The sequence below is a fragment of the Chelmon rostratus genome, chromosome 17 (genome assembly GCF_017976325.1).
Source record: "Chelmon rostratus isolate fCheRos1 chromosome 17, fCheRos1.pri, whole genome shotgun sequence".
Taxonomy (NCBI): domain Eukaryota; kingdom Metazoa; phylum Chordata; class Actinopteri; order Chaetodontiformes; family Chaetodontidae; genus Chelmon; species Chelmon rostratus.
The window spans coordinates 19444508-19465694 of NC_055674.1; the positions used below are offsets into that span (position 1 = coordinate 19444508).

At 41.4% G+C, this 21187-nt stretch overlaps 1 long non-coding RNA gene across 1 annotated transcript; it reads left to right on the forward strand.

Moving 5' to 3' along the window:
* The first annotated feature begins 4056 nt into the window (after positions 1 to 4056).
* Positions 4057 to 8743, forward strand: LOC121621519. The gene is made up of 3 exons (XR_006007631.1): positions 4057 to 6962; positions 7842 to 7934; positions 8446 to 8743. It is a non-coding gene; the product is annotated as an uncharacterized LOC121621519 (long non-coding RNA).
* The last annotated feature ends 12444 nt before the right edge of the window (positions 8744 to 21187 follow it).

Consider the following 21187-nt stretch of genomic DNA (forward strand, 5'->3'; position numbering starts at 1 on the left):
AATAGTCGTCACTGGATGTCACTTTCTTTTCAACAAGTCGTGAAAATACGCAAGAAACGAGGCTGTAAAATGGCTGACCGACACTTGTTTCCGTTTGAATATGGAACCTGTTGGAATGATGCACCTGGAGACGGAGCATAGCAACGTGGAAGCAGTTGGAATGATGCACCTGGAGACGGAGCATAGCAACGTGGAACCTGCCAGGTCCCCTTCAAGGACCTCCTGCTGCATCCCGTCAATCACGCCGTCGTGCAGACGTTCGTGTGAAAACGACCCGTTCAAAATGCACAGAAAAGTGAAATCATTCAAGTCAGAGTCCGCACAAAGTGAGCAGGAGAAGTGCTCCAGCGGAGGAGAAGAGCTCCTCACATGGAAAGAAAACAAACACAACTCAAGGCGCAACTTACTTGTCCCTGAAGCTCTCAGCCGCATCTCGTTGCATTCCTCTGCAGACGGCGCTGCTGAAAACGCGGCTTGACTTCGTGGCTGTTTTTATTTGGTGTGCACAACAAATGAGACAAAGCTGGGAACGGATCATGCGTGTTTGCAAGTTTGAGGTTTTTAAAGGCTCCTTCACGCACATGACAATACAACAAATCATATACTTGCATGTATATTACTGAGCAAAATCCACACAGCTGTTTTTCCACGACACAATATGCATTTACTAATAAGTTTAAACCATGACACTAAAATGTGTGAAAATGTGCTCATTATTTGAAAAACCTTTCACAGTGTTTAGACTGTGATTTCTGATGTGTAATTATTATTCTAACTATGATTAACTTTGGCTCATTCTAGATTTTCCTCTCTACACTGTAGGAGAAGAGAAATGAAGAAAAAAAGAAAATGTTGATGTTAGACGAGACGATACAGATATGCGTGTATACTGTTAGTCATGTGTGGTGCGTGTTAATAAACTAATAAACATCATTTTATTTTGAAATATGTCTCATGACTGCTTATATTGTCAACGGAAAAATAAAGGCTCTAAAACTTGATTGTAACTCAGGCTCCTCTGCAAGATGAGGCCTCGAAATCAGGAAATAATGCGGGTGTCATCTTAAAGAAGAGATGATCAAAAAAAAAAAGGTTGAGATTAACATGTGTGCTAATGTGAAAGGTCTCGCTCTCAAAACTTTACTGCCTTCACATTGTGTTGTGAAGTTCACAACACCAAACAGCAGACAGACAAAGTCAACAACCAGCTGAGTTGGCAGAGAACAACAATATTGGACTTCCATTCATCATTTCGACAGAAATATGAATATAAATGAATGTCAGTGATGATTTGTATCTGCAGGATGTTGAAATAGGCAACTGTTTGTGAACAGGTTCCCCATGTCCCCTGAAAAGGTGATCAGTTGTCAGTACGTCTTAATTCAGCTGTCCCCCAATGTTACTGCAAGTTTAATGTCCTCGTCACTTCATCTTATATCGTGCTTTAGCGGTGCATACACTAAACTGCCAAACAAACGTGCAGTCGATCAAATGATCACAAACTGATCTGTCACACAGTGAACCTGAAGCTTTCGGTTCCTCCGAGGGTCAAAGGTGAAGGCCCCTGCAGCAGTTTCCTGCTTGGTCGGTTGGTGATCCAGCCTCGCTAACGACATGCATGAATGTATAACTCTTAAATGTAAACTATTCATTTCTGAAAAATAGAACAACACAACAAGAACATGGGTTGGTTTGCTGTTGCTCTGTGAAATATTTAAGCCACATGCAGAAACCACAGAAATGTTTTAAAAGCAGGTTTCAAATCATAACTGTATCAGACAGCTGTACTCACAGTAAAACCTACCAAACAGCTTTGTCAATTATTAGCTGTGAGAGATGTAAATTATCTCTGTGTTCCTGCAATTCCTCTGGAATATTTCGCATCTTTTCCTGATGTGGCAGGAGAGGGGGTCGGGGTGAATGATTGATTTAATCTAGTCACTATTACGCAAATTTTGATTAGGCCAATCACACCCAAACAGTTAGAGAGATTGATAGTCAAATTGACAATAGTAACCGACAACGCCACCCCAGGAATTTCACCTGGAGAATAGTGCTAACCCTTTTCACAGTAGATATAGCACACAAGTTCGTGTTACTGATGAGGGCTTGAGACTGGGTCCAGTATAAATAATATGTTCTTTTATTTAACAATATATTATAAGTTTAACACAATTCATCAATAAAATTATTACGCACACACACACATTCAAGCACTCCCCCAAGACCAACCCAACAAAATAAACACAAAGGCAAATAACTAATTTGGCAAATAGCTAAACTGGGCTTAACTCATAGTTAAACTAATAAACCACACAAATTAACAAAACCCCACAAAATACACAACAAAAGGAGAAATAATTAAATTGGGTTAAATCAGGGTTAAATTAATTGGACCACACAAATTAACAGAACCAAACCCATGCAAACAAAAGAAAATGGTCAAATAACGGAAAGCAAAGATAATCAGAAATAATCTTGAATTAATCAAAAATAATAAACTCCAATAAACATGCAAAGCAACCAAAGATGATAATAAAGAAGTAAAGCAAACAAACATACAAAGCAATCCAAACGCAAGGCAAAGGACTAAGATAATAACTAACTCAACCCCAATATACATGCGACACAATTAAAAGAGAAACTATTATTTATAAAAAATCAGTCAAGGTGTGCACAGCCCAGGGTAAGAACAGCAACCACCCTAATGAGTGCCAGCAACAGCAACACTGGAGGTGCAGGGCTGGATGAATGGAAACAAATAATTGATCAGCAGGTACACAGATCGGCAAAACAGCAGCCAGCTGATGCGGCGTGCCGAAGGGCGGAGTTAGAGCCGGTAGAGCGGATTGCACACACGTGTACCCGTCAGGAGGACGACCATCACAAGGTGAGGAAGAGGAGAGCTCCGCGCCGCAGCAACCACCCACCTTTATAGACTGCGCCCCAAGCAGAGACAAGCTGAGACCACTGCACCAATTAAGGCAGCACACAGCGACAGCCCTACTGCTACACTGACAAGATAGCCACCATCGATAAGATAACCAAGACAACCAACCATAAGATTACACAGGTACCTATTCAGTCATGACCGGACAGGCATCATGGAGCACGCATGTCTCCAGACGTGTCTCCATTTACCCTCAGTGAATTCATATTAGAACAGACGACACCCAGTCAGGTGAATGAATGCTGGTGTCTTCCGCCCAGCAGAATGAATGTGCATGACGCTCACTGAGAGATCACCTGGCACAACGTCAGCAGATTAGGAAGGTGGGACTTTACTCTGAGTATTTAATGTGCAAGCTCATAGGGGTTTCAGAAACACCTTTCCTAGATGACCATTTAGACTTCAGCTGACATTTCAAAATGTGAATTTATGTCAAAGGAATTGTTTTACAAGGCCTCATATTAATGTCTTTGCAGTTCAAAAGGAATTATCATTCATGCATGATTTATGATAAGATCACTAATGTATATAATGTATAATGTAATAACAGCAACAAAATAAATAGTAGATATTTAATCAGCATATATTGCAAAGCAATGAATAGCTCCAACAATACAAGAATGACAACAGAGCAATGAGAGCAAACATGATTAAACGACAGAGGAAGAGTTTGAGTTGTCTTCATCTCTCAGCGTCGTTTTCTTCTTGTTCTGGTGGAGCCAGTGCGCTCTGTGAGTATAAGCTTTCCCCTCGGCTTCGTACAGTCCAACGCGGTGATCGTTTCCTCATTTCACTCCGCTGAGTCTCGTTTTGAGGAGGCGCGACTGTCAGTCCGCACACACAGAGCGACCGCAGTGATCACACTCTGCTACTCTGCCCGTTCCTGTTCAGCACCGCCATCAGCAGTCTGGAGACGGATATCACAGCGAGTCTCTGCCCGTCAAAGTCGATGGTAACAACCATCCCATGAGGCTCCTCACAACCGAGCCGGACGTCAAACCGAGAGATGACGCGTCGGAGAGTCATCCCTGCCTGCTGCAGCGTCCCGCACACCTTTCCGCTGACTCCACCCATAGTTTGAGTTCAGAGCTGGCTTCTGATAATGACTGGAGAGTGCAGCGTTAATAGAGGAAATCTTCGGTTTGAAATCTCGGGCTACCGAGAAAATCGGGTTAATCGTCGCATTTTCACGAAAGTAAGTGGTGTTTGGACCTGAGCTTTTCTTCTATTTCATGACGATTTTCTGCAGCTATACAACATGAACTGTAGTTTCGAGCCGAAACTTGTACTTTTCCTTCAAGATGACTTTCTCCTGCCAGAGTTATACTTATGGAAATAGACAAATACTTTTTCATTCCCGTCTTTTGGGTCTGTGGATTTGAGACGGGATAGTGTCAGATATTTTCAGATTTTCGAAATCAGCAGCACCTACTTTTACGCACGGTCCACAGGCTGTCTGAGAGGGCGGATTACGAGCTAAGGTCCGAACACAACTTACTTTAGTGAAAATGCGACGACAAAGGAGTAACCCGATTTTCCGAGATTCCAAACCGAAGATTTCCTCTATTAACGCTGCACTCTCCAGTCATTATCAAAAGCCAGCTCTGAACTCAAACTATGGGTGGAGTCAGCGGAAAAGTGTGCGGGACGCTGCAGCAGACTCTCCGACGCGTCATTTCTCGGTTTGACGTCCGGCTCGGTTGTGAGGAGCCTCATGGGATGGTTGTTACCATCGACTTTGACGGGCAGAGACTCGCTGTGATATCCGTCTCCAGACTGCTGATGGCGGTGCTGAACAGGAACGGGCAGAGTAGCAGAGTGTGATCACTGCGGTCGCTCTGTGTGTGCGGACTGACAGCCGCGCCTCCTCAAAACGAGACTCAGCGGAGTGAAATGAGGAAACGATCACCGCGTTGGACTGTGCGAAGCCGAGGGGAAAGCTTATACTCACAGAGCGCACTGGCTCCACCAGGACAAGAAGAAAACGACGCTGAGAGATGAAGACAACTCAAACGCTTCCTCTATCGCTCTGTCACTGACCACATTAAAACAATTTTGCTCACATTGCTCTGTTGTCATTCTTGTATGTATTCTCAAAAACCCCGGCCTCCACCGGAGAGAAGAAAATAAATCATTACGCATTTCTATTTTTATATTAAATATCTGACACCAAGATTTTCTCGACTCACCACAAGACAAACACGTGATCCCGAAAAGACACAGAGAGAAACAGTCGCTCGCACAGTGAGACAGACAGGTCTTTGATTTTATAGATCAGGCTCTCACAATACCATTTCGACTGGGATTCAACATTGGATCAAATTAGATACACAGCTTTTATATTTGTCACAACAGCAAAACCAAATTAAACATCACAGAACAAATAGAGTTCGTCATTACATCTGCCTGTCGCAGCTGGTTTTACGCGCGATCCACGGGCAACTCTCCGGAGGTGATTCACTTTTCCTACATTACAGAACACACAACGAAGCGTGAGAGCGACATCTCAGTGAGCGATGAAGCCATGCAGAGGCGGTCTGACGAGATCAGAACTGTTCACTTGTAGTGAAAACAGCACTCCTTCCGTGCCCTGATGTCGAGCACTAACTGGAGCGGTGCAGCGGGCTGTCTGCTGTGCGCTTCTCCTGAGGACGGCACTGAGTGGGGAGGTGCTCGAGCTCACCACTGACTCCTCTGCATGATTTGATGTGATACTGGGTTGGTTGTGAGCGTGTGAGGGCCTACATAGAGCGATATGGTTGAATAGGGCATCAAAATGGTGTTAAAAAGAATTTGTGTTGCGGACATTTAAGGTTTACTTTGTGATATTTATGGCATCCAGGAGGGCACTCGCTGCGTTTTTTCCACATCTTCCACTATGTTGCGTGTCTCTTCACATCGCAGTCTGATTTCAAACGGGTGAAGGTGATTAAGAAGAGAGCGCAGTGTTTGCTGGAGCACAGCAACAAGACTGCTCTTCACATCAGTCACAACCTCGCTGAAGGCTGTTATGAATGATCGATGTGTTCGTCGATCCGTGACTGTGCTGGAGCTCCACAATGAACCAACCTCCAGTGATCACAGTGAACTCCTGCACTCTTCGTATTGGACAAATTCTGAGTTTGTGACTAGTCCCGGGGGAGGCGCAGTGGGACGAGCAGGTTTTTGCAGCCACGGCTTCGGACAGATCGCCACTCGCCAGATGCAGCCTGCTCGCAGAGACCACTTCAGTCAGCGCCGCAATCACCAGTTCACTACCTGAAGTGCGCGCGGATTCATCTGACATCAAGCGGCTGCTTTCACTCTCTGTGTGTCTGAGCTGAGTTTTGGTCTGAAGACACGGAGGTGGATTGAACACACTACTGAGCGCCGCACCTCCGCGGATGCCAGCTTTCTTCCCCGACCGGCCGTTTTCGGGAGTGAGCGGACCTCGTCGGCCGAAGACACGACACAACACAACGTTTGGTCGACTAGTCGTCGTACAGTTGGTCGGTGAGCCTCTGTGCCAGCTAGAGCGCGCAGACTCTCAGTCCGTCAAGTGCTGGAGAAGCATCAGGAGGAGAGTTTCCTCTGGCACTGCAGCTTTTTACTCTGTTGTTGTGATTTCATTCTGATTGAATGTGGACGATAATGAAGCTCCAGTCGTCATTCTTTCACTACACACCTAATGGATGTAATTACTGTCACACGATGAACCTGGTAAAAGTCTGTTGTATGCTTCCTGTTATGTTCGTAATGTTTTATGTGGTACAACATACAGACAGAGGCATATTATCAGCATTGTGGAATTTTCATGTTTTTATGCACATCTGTCATGAACAGATAAAAAAGGTCGGCACCACATTGTAACATCTTGACATGAATTTTTGTCGGCCAAATAATATTTTTGAACTGTTATAGAAAAGTTATAGAAACTAACATCATTGTGGCACGTGGTGATCATGCGCCTGACCATTGGACACAGAAAAAAATCCAGGCTTTGATTGGTGGAGAGACAACTGATCACGCACTGGTGGGTTGTCAATACTATTATCAAACATATGTGACATTACTCATGTTATTTTGTGAATGAAAGTTATTAAATGGTGTTGATAAATCTAATTTATATTATTATGTGTTTGGAAGCCTTTTGTTTTAAAATAACATTTTATTTTCTTGTTCTGGTCCAGAAATGACTGTATTCCAATGATGATATAGAGTCATTTAAATGCTGATCAAACATCATATGTCATATGTAACGGAGGCATCACAGCTCTTCAAAGCCCATCTCTCTCTGGACCATCCAATCACTTCTGTGGTGTCAGCAGGATTATTCCTGGAAATTCTCAGTTTATGTATCATGTAAGCAGGCAGACTACACACAGTATTTACAGTAAAATGTGCACAGCACCTGAACGTACGTGACAACCTGACAGAAACCTATTCATCAATTCAATTAAAAAAAATCATTATCGATTATAAATAGTCACTCTTTCCGTCCTGGAGGAAGTAGTACTCACATCCTTTACTTTAGTATAAGTAGCAATAAATATAGAAGTATAATAAAGGGGAGAGACTGTGTGGTAACTGTCAAAATGTAGGACAAATCAACACCCTAAAGGAGGCTTCAGAAGGTTAGTTAGTATGACTTTAAAACGTGCTTTTTCAGCATAAAAAATACAATTTGTTGCATGCCCATTGTTTTATTTAGTTGACAACTTATTTCAATAAGTTGATTAAAATTATAAATGAAGAAAGTTGTCTTAACTCAGAAATATATAGATTTTTGCATAAGCATTTATGACTTCTCTTAACAGGGCAAAAGTTTTAAGTTGATGAAACTTAATATTGTCTTATAATATTAATGTTAGGTTAGTGCAGCTTCCTATAACTTGTGCATGTATCAATGCAGAGAATGTGACTGTGGCCATTTGATGCTGCCAGACTGCAACAGCCAGGGAGAGACCGCGAGGAGTGAAGGTCAGGGTTGGATTCATTTTACTTGGTGAGTTAATATATATTTATATATAGGAGCATGACATGGTGGACCTGCCATCATCAGCATCAATCATACAGTTACACAACAGATTTCATATGATGATGTAATTGATGAATTTGCATCAGTGAAGGCTAGAAAAGTCAAATTTTAGATTGCACTTCACACCTGTTGTTAATGTTAATGCCAGTTCTAAACAGGGTGATGACGGATATTTGGGTCATATTAATGATAGTTGGATCCTGATATGTTGATCTTATTCATATTTTCTGCTGATGGATTGTGTGACTGAATAATCAACAGAAATTCTACCTCTCCCAGTTAGGTTTTTCCTTTATTATTCATAGAAGTGATTTAGACGAGGAGTGATTCTTTGTGTGCAAAATATATCTGAGGCCAGTGTGACCTAGAACAGGAGGTTTTGAGATAGAGGCCTTGAGATCTTGGGGCCCTCGACTTAAGATAGAACAGGTTGGTGTCAGGGATAAGAGTGTCTCTCTAGATTTGTCCTTGCAAACAGGTTGCTGGGCCGGTGACGTTGGATTCTCGAAGACGACCAAGCAGCAGAGCGCCCGGAGCCAATGAGAAAGAGCCGACGACTGTCTCAGCATTTCCTCATGTTCTGTCTATAAAATACTGGGTCAGGGAGAGGCAGTGTGTCAGACTTCGTGAACTGACCCAACTCTGTTGTGGATCAGGGAAAGGTTAAGTCGAGACCCAGAGCTCTGTAACCTTGCACATTCTATTGATGTTAAAATAAAACTGAATTTTTGGGACTTTTGGGACTCAGAGCTGTTACAACCACGATACAGCGTTTCAACGGCCTTCATAAAATAACTTCCAAAACCAAAACACTTTATACTTTTCAACATAAATTGGTGACTTATCCTGTCAAATGCTTTGGAAAAATCAACAAATAAACTATCATCCAATATATATTCATTGTAATCAGTCATATCTAATACTAATCTTACATTATTACATATATTTCTTCCAGGCATGAACCCAGATTGTTCTTCGTCGAAAATCTCATCCAGTCCAGACTTTAACCTTTTTGTAAATACCGTGGCAAATATCTTTGCATCATTATTCAATTGGCTAATTGGTCTCCAATTCTCAATACTCAGTTTATCTTTTTTTGGTTTAGGGATCAGTTTAATGAGTCCATGACGAAGCGTTGGTGCAAGATCTGTTTTTCCTCTGGCTTCTTCAAAAACAGCAACCAAAAACGGGGCCAATACCTCACTGAAGTCTTTCTAAAACTCACATATTAGCCCGTCATTACCGGGAGATTTGTTATCTTTTAGTGAGCCCATACATGTTTGTACCTCTGTTAAGTTCACCCTCAGGTCGCACATAGTCCTGAAGCCGTCATCAATATCTTTAATGTCCTTTTCAATATCTTCAAGAAATCAATCGATGTTACTTTCATGTTCAGTATCAGCCGCATATAATTTCTGGTAGAAATCAGCTACATACTGGGAAAGATATTTTTCATCTTCACATACCTGGTTATTCATTTTAAGTTGACAAAGAGAAGATCAGTCAAAGTTCCTTTTTTCCAAATTAAAAAAGTATTTGGTGCACTTCTCCCCTTGTTCTAGCCACTTCCTTCGAGACCTGACAAAGGCTCCTCTGGCCTTTCCCTCATACACTCTGATGAGGCGTCTACGTTTATATGTCTAAAAGACGTACTCGCGGAAAAAAGCTAAACTACTGCTTCCTTACTTGGAAACATGTTTAAAGAAAAGCTATTCCATCATATCAACAAGCCAACAAAAATAAAGATAGCAGATAAAGAAGTGACACTAACAGAAACTTATTGTAGTTATCTTAAATGGCCAATTTCACCCAAAGTAAAAGAAATTCAGTTCAAATTAATACACAATATTTATCCTGCTGTTGAAAGTCTAAGGAAAAGGTTCAGTTTTGAAGTAAGTCCGTGTGTTTTCTGTCGGACAGAACACAAACTTATTCTTCTCTTGTTCGCTCACAATGCTGTTTTGGAAAGATGTTAATTGATGGTTGAGTATTGGGATTAGCAATTCTTTGCTTTACAGATTTCAGGTGATGATTTATATGGTTGATGGTGAAGTGGCTCCAGAAAGGTCAGAGGGAAAATATTAAACCTCTGTAGAACATTGTGCTTTTTCTTTCTGAAGTTTTTCCGAGATCAAAGTCTGATGTAAGTGTGTATATTTTATTATTTCCTGTCAGTATGACAATTAAAAAAAAAAGATGTTTAGAATTGAGAAAAGACTGTTATATGAGAATTAATATATATCTATACTAATTTGTATGTAGTGTGGAATTTGGACACAGCAGGTGACAGTCTGCTTGTGAGAGCAGGATGTGACAGTGCTATCTGCTATTGGCTGATCTTCAGTGCACCAGGTGTTGTCACCTGTTGATCCGGCAGGTGACAGGAGGCAAGGCTAAAGGCAAATACTCACCCCACATACAGTAACATGTGGTTGTATTTTTTCTAAAAAGTTTTACTTTCGGTGGATGAGAAGTTTTAGCTTGGTGCGTTCGTGGCTCTAATATTTGATATTAAATGATGGGACCTGTTCCGTTTATGGTTTACAGGGACATTTTGTATCATAACGTTTTGTCTTTTTTATTGCACATCCAGTTGATTAGCACAGCAGATCACTGATGAAAGAGACTGGAGGAGACTGAAGAGAGACTGCTAATCAGCCACAGCAGACATTTAATATTATTAATACACATGGAACAAATTGTTGTGTAAGTTGTTGGGGATAATTACTCCTTTTTACATGATTTATTCAGATTGTTGAGTGAGGTACACTGAAATAATTCCGGGCTTGCAATTTTATAATACAGTCTTCAATAAAGGTATAGATTTTTATTTCCATAACCACAGAATGAGAGTTTTGACAAAATGTAAATATTTTATTTTGATAGCCAAATGAGAATAAATTATAATTCAATGAAAGCCCCAATACAGGGTTAAAGGAACATACTGTTGTTCCTTAGATGTAGGCCTGTAATCAGGATTTGAAAAATATGTCTTGTACTCTTGTAAATTTAAATGTTCAGTTTGTTTTGCTTTTGCTCTCAGGTGCTCACTGTGAACAAGACACTTAGTGGAATGATGCACAGTGACACTGAGAAATCTGTGATGTAGATTTATAGACATTGAAACTGTTTGAAACTCTGAAATCTTTATCTTAACATTTTTATTTATTTATAACTGTCACAGAGTTTTTCCTTTTGTCGTCGTCTTTGCTCAACAGCATTTGTCTCTTCTGGAGTCTTAACGGTGTCATTCGTGATCTGAGAAATGTCATCTGCAACGGCTTCAATCTCCAGAGAGGCTTCAGATTGCATCCAATCATAATCAGTGTCTGGCACGTCACTCACAAGAGGTTCTACCACATCACTTAGCTGCTCCTGAATTATTTCCTGGGCAGATTTACTCGATGCTGTGGCAGGGCTGTCCTGCGATTCTGCTGCTGTGCTGGTTGCCTGCAGGTCAACGTCAGTGGCTTTGCTCGATGACCTGGCAGGGCTCTCCTCTGATGAGACATCCTCTAGGTCTCCCTGCCTCTGTCTACGTGGTCGACATGAGCAGAGAGTGTCCATGTTAATCTTGCATTTCTCGAACATTTTGCAGGCATGCTCGACCATAGCATTGAGTCTATGTGTGGGAGTGAGGCGCTGATATACAGGCGATGTGGACTGCGATGTGGACTGCGAAGCAGCGGAGAGGACAGAGTTGACATTTTCTGCCACCTCTTTACTTATGAGGGACGACAAGCGTCCCGGGCTGTCACTCCGGTCTCCATCCTCCACAGACACTGCAAAACTCTGGGGGAGCGTTCGGTCCAGACTGGACTGAACATGCTTCTCAGACACGGCTACTTTCTTGCTTCGAATAGCCTCCGAGAATATTTTGCACACCACAGAAATAATTTCCAGCATCAATTCGGCCATCATCATTTTAGTGGCATGATCAGGGGAACCTTCTTTCAACAGTTGTCACTGGCTTGGTGTTAACCCTTTCAAAAAGGATTCAACCAGCTGGCGAACTGTCTCCCCTTTAATCTCCGGTATCTTCTCCATTGGTGATTCTGTTTTATCCATCAGAACTGGTTCTGTATGACCCTTTTTTAAAATTAATTAATTAAATTTTTTTATTATTATTTAGCATTATTTTGAATGCATATTTTATTTTGCCAGATTAATTGAATTAGTTTATAGCTGCAGTAGTTTGTAGCAGCTTTAATTTATCCTCTGGGAACATTCCCAGATCAACAGTGGTTTCCCACCAGCCCGAGCTCTCTAAGAAGACGAGGAAAAACTCCCGGTGGGCCAGAATTGGAAGAAACCTGGGGAAGAGCAATTCTAAGAGAGGTCCTCCTCTCCACGGACGGCTGGCTGTTCTTTGGAAACCAGAGTCCCCTACTGTTCTGTGCCTGATCCAAAAACGCATGGAAACAACCTCTGGAGCCACTTCATCCACCTGGGCCTGCTGTCCGTCTCCACCCGCACTCTATCTCCACCTGCACTCTCTAGTGGCACCTTGTCCACCATCACGGCTTTCTGGAGCTTGCTAAGCTCTGCCGCCCGGCTGTCCAGCACACGCTTGTACGAATCACAGAGCTCAGTGAGTGCGTTGTCCACGATCGTCTGGACCTGACTGACCTTGAGGCAAATCAGTTGCTCACCGGGCTGAATGCTGGAATCCTGCTCCTCCTGCTCCCTTGTGGATTGCGTGTTTGCCTCTTCCAGTTGGCGGCTCCGATCCATATTGACGGCAGATGCCAGTGCCAAACTTAAAACAGACTGCTGGGCCTCCTTCAACCGACAGGAGGGGTCTGTCTTCTTCCTCTCTGCCATCACTGAGTTAATGGCCCGCGCATAGCGGTTTTTAAGCGTCGTATCTGCCTTTATTAGGGCACGACAGCTTTCCACATCCTCTTTCTTCTTGGCGCTGGTCTTCTCCAGCTCCATCTTGAGAGCTTTGATTTCTCTCCTCAGCCCTTTTGAATTGTAGGTGTTCACTATCTGATCACCATGGAGCCGATCAAGGACCGCGAGCTGGGCCGCAATTTTGGCTTTCAGTGGGCCTCTTTCACGTGGCTTACACCACATGAGGCTCATCTTGGTGCGCTGTATGTCCTGGTGGATGCTCGCCTCCCAGTCTTCGACATAGGCACGCACACCAGAGGCCAATGTTGCTGTGTTTGTGTTTGCCATTTGTCTTCTTTGTTGTGCTTCCTGATGGTGAGGTGTCACTTTAGATTTGTTTTCTGTCATAGATTCCATCATATGTTTTCTCACACTTGTCAAATGAAATGAGTAAATACGTTGAATAGTAATGGTATGTGTAGTCTGTATAAGTTCAGGTTTATTCATACATCTCAGCCCTTTGATAAGTGACGTCACAGAGGAACAAAGGAATCACAGCCCGACGTCAGAGATCAAAGCAATTCTGATCGCTGAGCCCCGCCCCCGAGCGCGTCTTCAGCATAGCAACCGTTGCTAGGCACTGACTCTTTTGCCGGTTTTCTATTGTAAATGCGATTTCTATAATTCTAAATGAGGATGCGATTTACAGAACATAAAAATGAAAAAATCAACATTTGATATATGGTCTTTGTGCTTTTTGAATTCATTGCGTGGGTTTCAGGGTCCGCGTACCTTCCAATCATTCTATTTCCAATTCTGAAACGCAAATCAAACGAAAAAAAAAATTAAAAAAAACCTATGCATTTTTAGTTGTCCAATATATGTAGCAGATTTTAAAACAAACACACAAGAGCCGTTTTCCATTAAAATATCGCCATAAAATAAACAGAGCACAGAATCAAAACAAAAGAGAAAGTAGAAGATACCCAGGATACTCAAGAATATATTGATCATAAGTCTTTGTAGTACTTGTCCAAAACAGAGTCAGTTTTCAGAGCTTTCTTGCTCTTCAGGCCGTTGACAGTCGACCAATAAAGCTTCAGCTCCTGTAGAAAATGATCAAAGCTGGGTTTGGAGTCAGTCCCTTTCTTCTTGTGAATATGACATTTTCCTGGAAGGAGAAGTAGTTTTACAACAAAGATAAAGTCTTTTCCCCTCTCATTTTCTTCGAAACAGATCAAAAAGTATTTTTCTTTTATACGGGCTGTTCAGTTTTCCTGTTGATGTAAATTTGAACATTTGTCCAAAATATTCTAGTGTACACACAGTGATAAAACAGATGGCAAATAGTTTCTTCCTCAGTTCCACAGAAAGCACAAGAATAATCAATATCAGTCTTAAATCTCTCTAAGGTTTTCTTCGCTGTATATATTTTACACGTTATTTTATACGAATATTGAAAAAGTCAGTAAAAATTCTAAAAGCAGTTCATTTTATTTTGGAATAAATAATTCATTTTATTTTGAAATATATTGGTATGTCATTGAAATTGATTTATATGCACCAAGGACTGTTAAAAATGGTTAAATGGAGAAAAGGATAAATAGAAAAAAAAGAGTTGCTGCACAGGGCTTCGTAGAAGGAGCCAATCAGTGAACCCCTGTGGGCTCAGGTGATCATCCCCGCAGGGTCACGTCTGGTTTCCTCTTCCGGTTCTGCAGTCAAGTTTACCTCTGCTCAAACCTCGTATGCTATCTGCTCCAAACCGCGAGTAAAACTGCTGCCATCCACGGGGTAAGACATGAAAATAATGTTCCAAACTGAGTTGTAGTATTTTTTGATGTTGAGCACTGGTTGACCGGTATACTGTTAACATTTCAACTTTGTAGAGCTCCGTGAGATCGTATGATTTCCGCCGACCTGGCGAGAGTAAATGGTGAAACTGCTCCTAGCTTGATAACTTGGTGAGTGAAAATGCCCTCTAACCTGTTCGGTTAACCTGGAATGCATTTTATATTCATGTATGACCTGTTTAGTTGTGTGTAAAGCAGCTAAAAGTCGCGTTATATAGCCATGAAAAAAGGGCTGCTAATGGTGCTATAGACGCTATAGACTGTGTGTTGTGATGCTAATGGCCATCGACTGAAGCATGACCACTTAGCTCATTTGGTGTCATATGCAAAGTATCGTATTATTGTTCTTAATTACTGTTTACTTCAGAATATCTTTCTGAACTGTCGTTCACTACATGTGTTGAAAAAAAATAAGATGATGTTGAGACTATTGCTGTGTGTATGTGCTTGTGGTAAATGCAGAGGTGAATGTTTGGTGCAGTTTCTCGCTGTTAGTGATGCAAGGGGAGACATATAAGCACAGTAGGCCTTAATGCCTTTAAATTATCATGAATTTCTCTGAATTTAATGCAGCTTTCTACAAAAATGAGAGGGTACTATGCAATCTTTTTATTTTTGTTTTTGTAAAATGCTGTTTTCTGTGTTAATTAGGACTGTTTCAGATCTTTAAACTGTTATTAATGTAGTTACAGTACTCGAACTTAATTATAAAATGCACTTTAAATGTATTTATAGTTTCACAACTGTAAATTAATATTTAAACTGAAGTTTTTTGTTGTACACCTGAACCTTTTGAGAGCTTGATTTAATCCAATTAATGTGAAGGATTGTTATTGATTGGTGATAATCAACACGCTATCTGGATCTCCTCTGACCTCTTTGTAGGTCAGGTTTTTGTTTTGTTTTTTTTTCCCCTGTGACATCAGTAAATGACGTCCCATCCACATCCCACCGTCCAGTGGAGAGCTGCCAGCTGGGTTTTCGTGTGAAGTTTCAGAGATCCAGAGATACCCAGCGTGAGCTGGGTGGCGAGCCGCATCGAAACTACTGATACTGAACTCAGAGTGGAGAAGGATTCTTTCATTCCCCCTTCCTCACGGACTGTGTGGTTGGACAGAACAAACATACACTGATACACTTGACAAGGATCAGAAGGAAAAGAAGGGCCCCAACAGTAACTTTGGGACACAAAGGGTTTTATTTTGTTATTAGTTATTTTTCATTGAATGCCTTGCAACTATCTGTATTTTCATTGTGTTATTGGTTATTAATAACAAGTGGCCACACAAAAAACTCAAACCATTGTCTGTGTCTTTTAATTTCAACAACAACAAGGGCTCTAAGTAGCGTATAGCCTTCAATTGCTGGTCCATGTCTTAGCATTGACTATTACTTACCTGTGCTGTTATAACATGGTAATAAGGGTTACATAAAGAACATGTTTGTTTAAATGGAAACGTGTCTCCTGCCTTGAGTAAAGTGAACTGTGTGCCTTAAAGGTGAACTTGGTTGAAACTTACTTCCTGGGGTGAAATCCCCCAGGTGGCGTTGTCGGCTTAGTGTATAATCTGACCAGAAACTCTTACACTTCATCACCCCCGTCTCGCCACATATGGATGAGAGAAATTACAAAGTTTTTGCCAGATTTGAGGAGTCAGACTGATTAATCACTGTGGACCCATGCAGCGGTCTTAACAAAATCTTGCTGTGAAGATACATTTAAGTGCAAAGCTTCACAGTAAACTGGGTTTGAAATTATTTATACTTTAAATATTTTATTATTTGGGTTTAAAGAGAGAACATGCAACATTGTTTGTGGCCTGTAATAAAGGTTAATAAAAAAGCACCACCACCATGCCTTGCTCCTTCAGATCATCGATGAGATATGAAATGTGCATTTCTTCAGATGGTTGGTGGATGGATGCAGACAGACAGACTTGATGAAGGAATAGCTGATGTCGGTTTTGGTGATGGTCACAGCCACAGGTGCTTTGTACAGCTATTTCAGAAACACATGGTTAAATTATATTTACTTGGACCTAGTATAATAGACTGAAGCCATGAAATGGGAAAGAGAAGCAAGAATATGGCTCCTTCTTCAGCGTGAGAAGCGAGCAACATAACGTTTCATCAATTGTTGATTTTGTTTTTTACCCTGATAGAGCTGAGTGTATTCTGTGTCGTATTTACATCATGCTAGTGGTTCAGAACAACGCGTGTCAATTGTCAACTCAAAGCAGATGTGGCTGTTAAATATACTGGTATATTAGTTCAACTATGAGAACCCTTTTGTTTTTCCAGTTAATGAAGAGCCAGCAGTAAATAATCTGCGTCTCCCTTGTCTTGTGCCAGTGTGTCTTTGTCCTTCGGTCGATTCACCCGAGCCTGTCTTCTCCCTAGTCCTTGCCACAGCCACAGCTTTGTTCGTAAGCCATTGTTTCCTCTTCGTGAGTGTTTTTTATTTCTAATTTTGATATCCTAGGTTCTTTTTTTCTTTTCCCTGTTTAGACCTTAGCCCAGTGGTCCCCAACCTTTTCTGTACCATGGCCCAGTTTAATGTCTGACAATATTTTTACGACCCAGTCCAAAGGTGTAGCAGATAAAAACAAAATAAAATGATAAGATCGGCATTAAAAACTGTGGTATTTTCTCCTTAATAATAATAATAATAACAATAATAATGAACGTAAATCCACTTTTAATCATGTCAAGAGGACCTGGCTGCAGACTGGCACCTGTTTTTCAAATTATGTGAAAAAACAAAATAATGGAAATTATTTTTTCTTTCTGTGCGGCCCAGTACCAAATGGGCCGTGGCCCACGGGTTGGGGATCAATGCCTTAGCCGATTTGTTCTCCTCGTTATTGAGTGATTTTCTGTTTGGTTATTTTGGTTATTTAGATTTTTGTTCCTCCGTTTTCTAGGAGTGTATTTTGAGTTGTTAGTTTTCTTATCTAGCTTTTCAGTAGTGTGTTTTCCTTTGTGTTTTCCTCCTCCAGGAGCGTTTTTGGTTTCTAATTTCATAGCCGTAGTGATTTAGTTCTTATCCTCATTGTTGAGCGTTTTCTGTTACTTTATTATTTTCATTATTGGTATATATTGTGATTGCATTTTGCCCTAGTGTACTTTCATAGCCTGTTTAACACTCAGCGAAGGGGTTCTTGGGTTACGCAATAAAGTTCTGTGTGAGTAAATCTCTGCGTCTGAGTCCTGGCCAAGATGATTATTCAGAAATACCTTTCACACACACTACTGAAATGGTCTCATACACATTACAGAGATTTCAGTGTAACAGGAACATGTGCAAAGAATAATGAAACATTATCTGACATTAAACCTTTTGTGTTTTAGATTGGTCAAGATGTTGTTGATGTGAAGTTCCTTGAAGATAAGCACTCTATGTATATTCCACAATATGGAGACCGTTAAGAAAGAGAGTTAATCATTACCTTAAGAGAGAAGATGAAACTTCCATCAGCCGCCTCAGTCACTGCAACCACCAGCAGTCAATCAAGGTTTGCACTGTGTGGAAACTGGAATGCTTTAAAAAAGACAAGGAAAGTTGAATTTGGTTGGTTGAACTATCAAGACACTGTGTATAAACAAGTCAGAAGGGCTACTGGGGGTGGAACATGAAAAATTTGGATGGCGGCGTCTTCAGTTCTTACCAGTCCAGCTCGCCCCTCCATTCCTTTCAGAGGCTCTGTCACTCACCTGTTCAGACAGCAATCTACTGGAGGCTTTCTTCAACTACATCAGCACAACTGAGAAAGATGTGCTGACTGAGGCATTTGATAACTTTAAAGAGGCAGATATGGACGAACTTCTCAGCATACTGAGCAGTCACAACTGCTCTGTACTGCCGTCTGAAGAAAATCTGCACAGCCTGGTGGAGGAAATAGCCCACAAAGAAATGGAACAAGACCCAGCATTTATCATAAAATGTTGGAAGCCAATTCTTAACGTAAGTAACGTTCTTGTTGTATTTTGTTCCAAGGTTTGGCATAAAAATGTTGATTTTTTGGGTGTGTTGTATTCTCTTGTAGCTCTTAATGTCTGGCTGCTTGCAAGTTCCTATTGCATTTTGTTCCAAACATGATTTGTAGTAAAAACTTGAAACTAAACTTGAAAAACGTTTTCTCATTTTAACACTTTTTTTTGACTCATGTAAACTGATTTCTGCTTCTGGTTATAAGAAATTACAGTCAAACCAGACAGACAGTGGCTTTTTTTTTCTCTACAGTCGGCACATTGACTGAGCAACAAATGACTTTTGTTTTGAAAGTAGTGTCATCTGGTTGGAGTGAGAGTAATGTGTATGAGCGGGGAAAAGAAACAATGTAATAGCTAAGAACAAAGCAAATGAAGCCATGTCTTGTTTGTAAGAGTCTGTCAGTTTTTTTATGCACATTTGGGCCAAAAACACAGACACAACTGAGCACAACAGGACCCTCAGTCTTTGAGTCTGTGTGTAAGACAGGATAATAACAGTGTTTGTCACACACACACACACACTGTACTGTGTGTACTTTGTGACAGTGTGTGACTCAAGCAGTTGGAAAGCTTGAAGCGACTGTTCAGAGCAGAGGTGAAGTCCTTGAACTGGGCAGGAGAGACTAAAGAGGAACATTTAAAATCCAGCCAGTGGTCGTCAACAGCTCCTCCAACACAAGACACGTCTGATATTTATTAAACGATTCATGAAGGTGGCCTGTGGTTATTTCAGAGTTTCCAGATGAATAGGAAGCACAGAGCGACCTCTGAGACCTTCTTTACTCGAGTTCACCCTGAGAAGCTCATGTTCACACACACGTATATGGTTTGTACTCCACAAGGAGCAGCAGGTCAGGTCCTCCATCTGTGACTGCTTTCCATGACGTTTGTTCGACTCACGGTTCACGGTTGGATGTGTGAACAGTTCTACAGGTCCTGGTCTGAAGAAGCTGAAGAAACAATCAGTGAATACTGAGATTAGTCTGAGAGTTTCACCTTCAAGCACAAAGCACGTGTTCAAGAAGTGTGAGGAAAAAAAATCCTTCCAGTCAAACAGAAAGCAAACCGCTCTGATTGACAGGTGAGATATATCTGAGGTAGGTACAGTGCTTGAAGCTGTTAGACTGGAAACCAGTGAATCCAGTAAGAAATGCCTCACTGAGGTCAAACAGTGTTTGTGAGAACAGGAAGTGGGAGTGCAGAGGGAGCAGAGGGGCTCGATTATTTCTGGGATGTTTCCTGAAAGTTGTCACAATCCCATGAGCATTCAGAGCTCTCAGGTGAACATTAAACTTCTGTTTTCACGTTTTTGGTAAAAATTGAAAACTGAGTGAGAGCAAAAATCGCTGCCACTCAGTCCACAGACACTTCTCAGGCAGCAAGAACACTCTGCATTCAGCTTCAGTGGATTCATCCGAACATCATTTCCAACCTTGATGATGGAAGTTTTTTTGAGGAGAAATTTCAGACAGACAGATGAACAATTTGGCCGAGAATACCTCAAGACCAGAATCACATCAGCTCATGAGACAGTCATGAAACTGAATCTACAGATTCATGTTCATGGACACAAATGCTCCATTTTTAAACATGTTAAAACAAATAAAGAGGAAAGGAAAGACGGACCGCTTCTGAACAAACAGAAGATGCTGACAGGGCAGAACTTCTCTACTTTAATTGCTTTGGTTTATTTAGCTCAATAAAAGTTAAACGGTGGTGGCTAATGTGTAACTTGGAGCAAATGGTATTTACCCTTATTTTTAGATAAGCGGGCTTTTGCATCTGCAGCATGAATTTATCAAGGAGCAGCCACCATTAAGAAAGCCATGAGTCCCAAACCTGCAGTTTGTCAACATGAGTTGGCTGTGAATCACTTTGGACTTTGCACTTTGCTCACACTTTGGGATCAGGCCAGCAGCCGTCACTGTTTCATTTGAATCATCTTAATCGTGTGCTGTCAATCACATCTTTTGTTCAGAATTGCTCAGTTGTGCTTATGTGCTGACACCATTATTATCTTTGAATGAAGACACCTGCTACAGTGTAAATTTCATGGTACACGCCAGTTTGTTGTACAAAGCCTTGTGTGGCTCCAAAGGGAGCTGTGTGAAATCTGACAAATTGCCTCATGTCATGTCATTTGGGGGGTGTGGAGTTAGAAAGAAGCGAGATTAACAGGCATCTGCAACCCGCTCCTCATCTCTGCTTGTGGCTAGCACCTTGAGGCTACATTAGCTGCTACTATCAGAACACATCTGAATCTCTGACTGAAGTGTCAAGGGTTGAGTTGCATTGTGGGTAATAATATTCACAGGCATTATGGGTAATGTAGGCACCAGCACTTGACAAGGAAAAGCTAAACCTGTGGGATTGTTGCACATCCCGGGGTGCAGGTAGAGGCACTTTGTGGAGTGAATAATGTAAAGAGGAGCTGTCTCTGGTCTGGTCTGATCATAAACAAAACACTGGCACATTATTTACAATGTGGATACAAAACTCTCCAAAAGTAAGCAATGCAGTCAACATGGCACACAATAA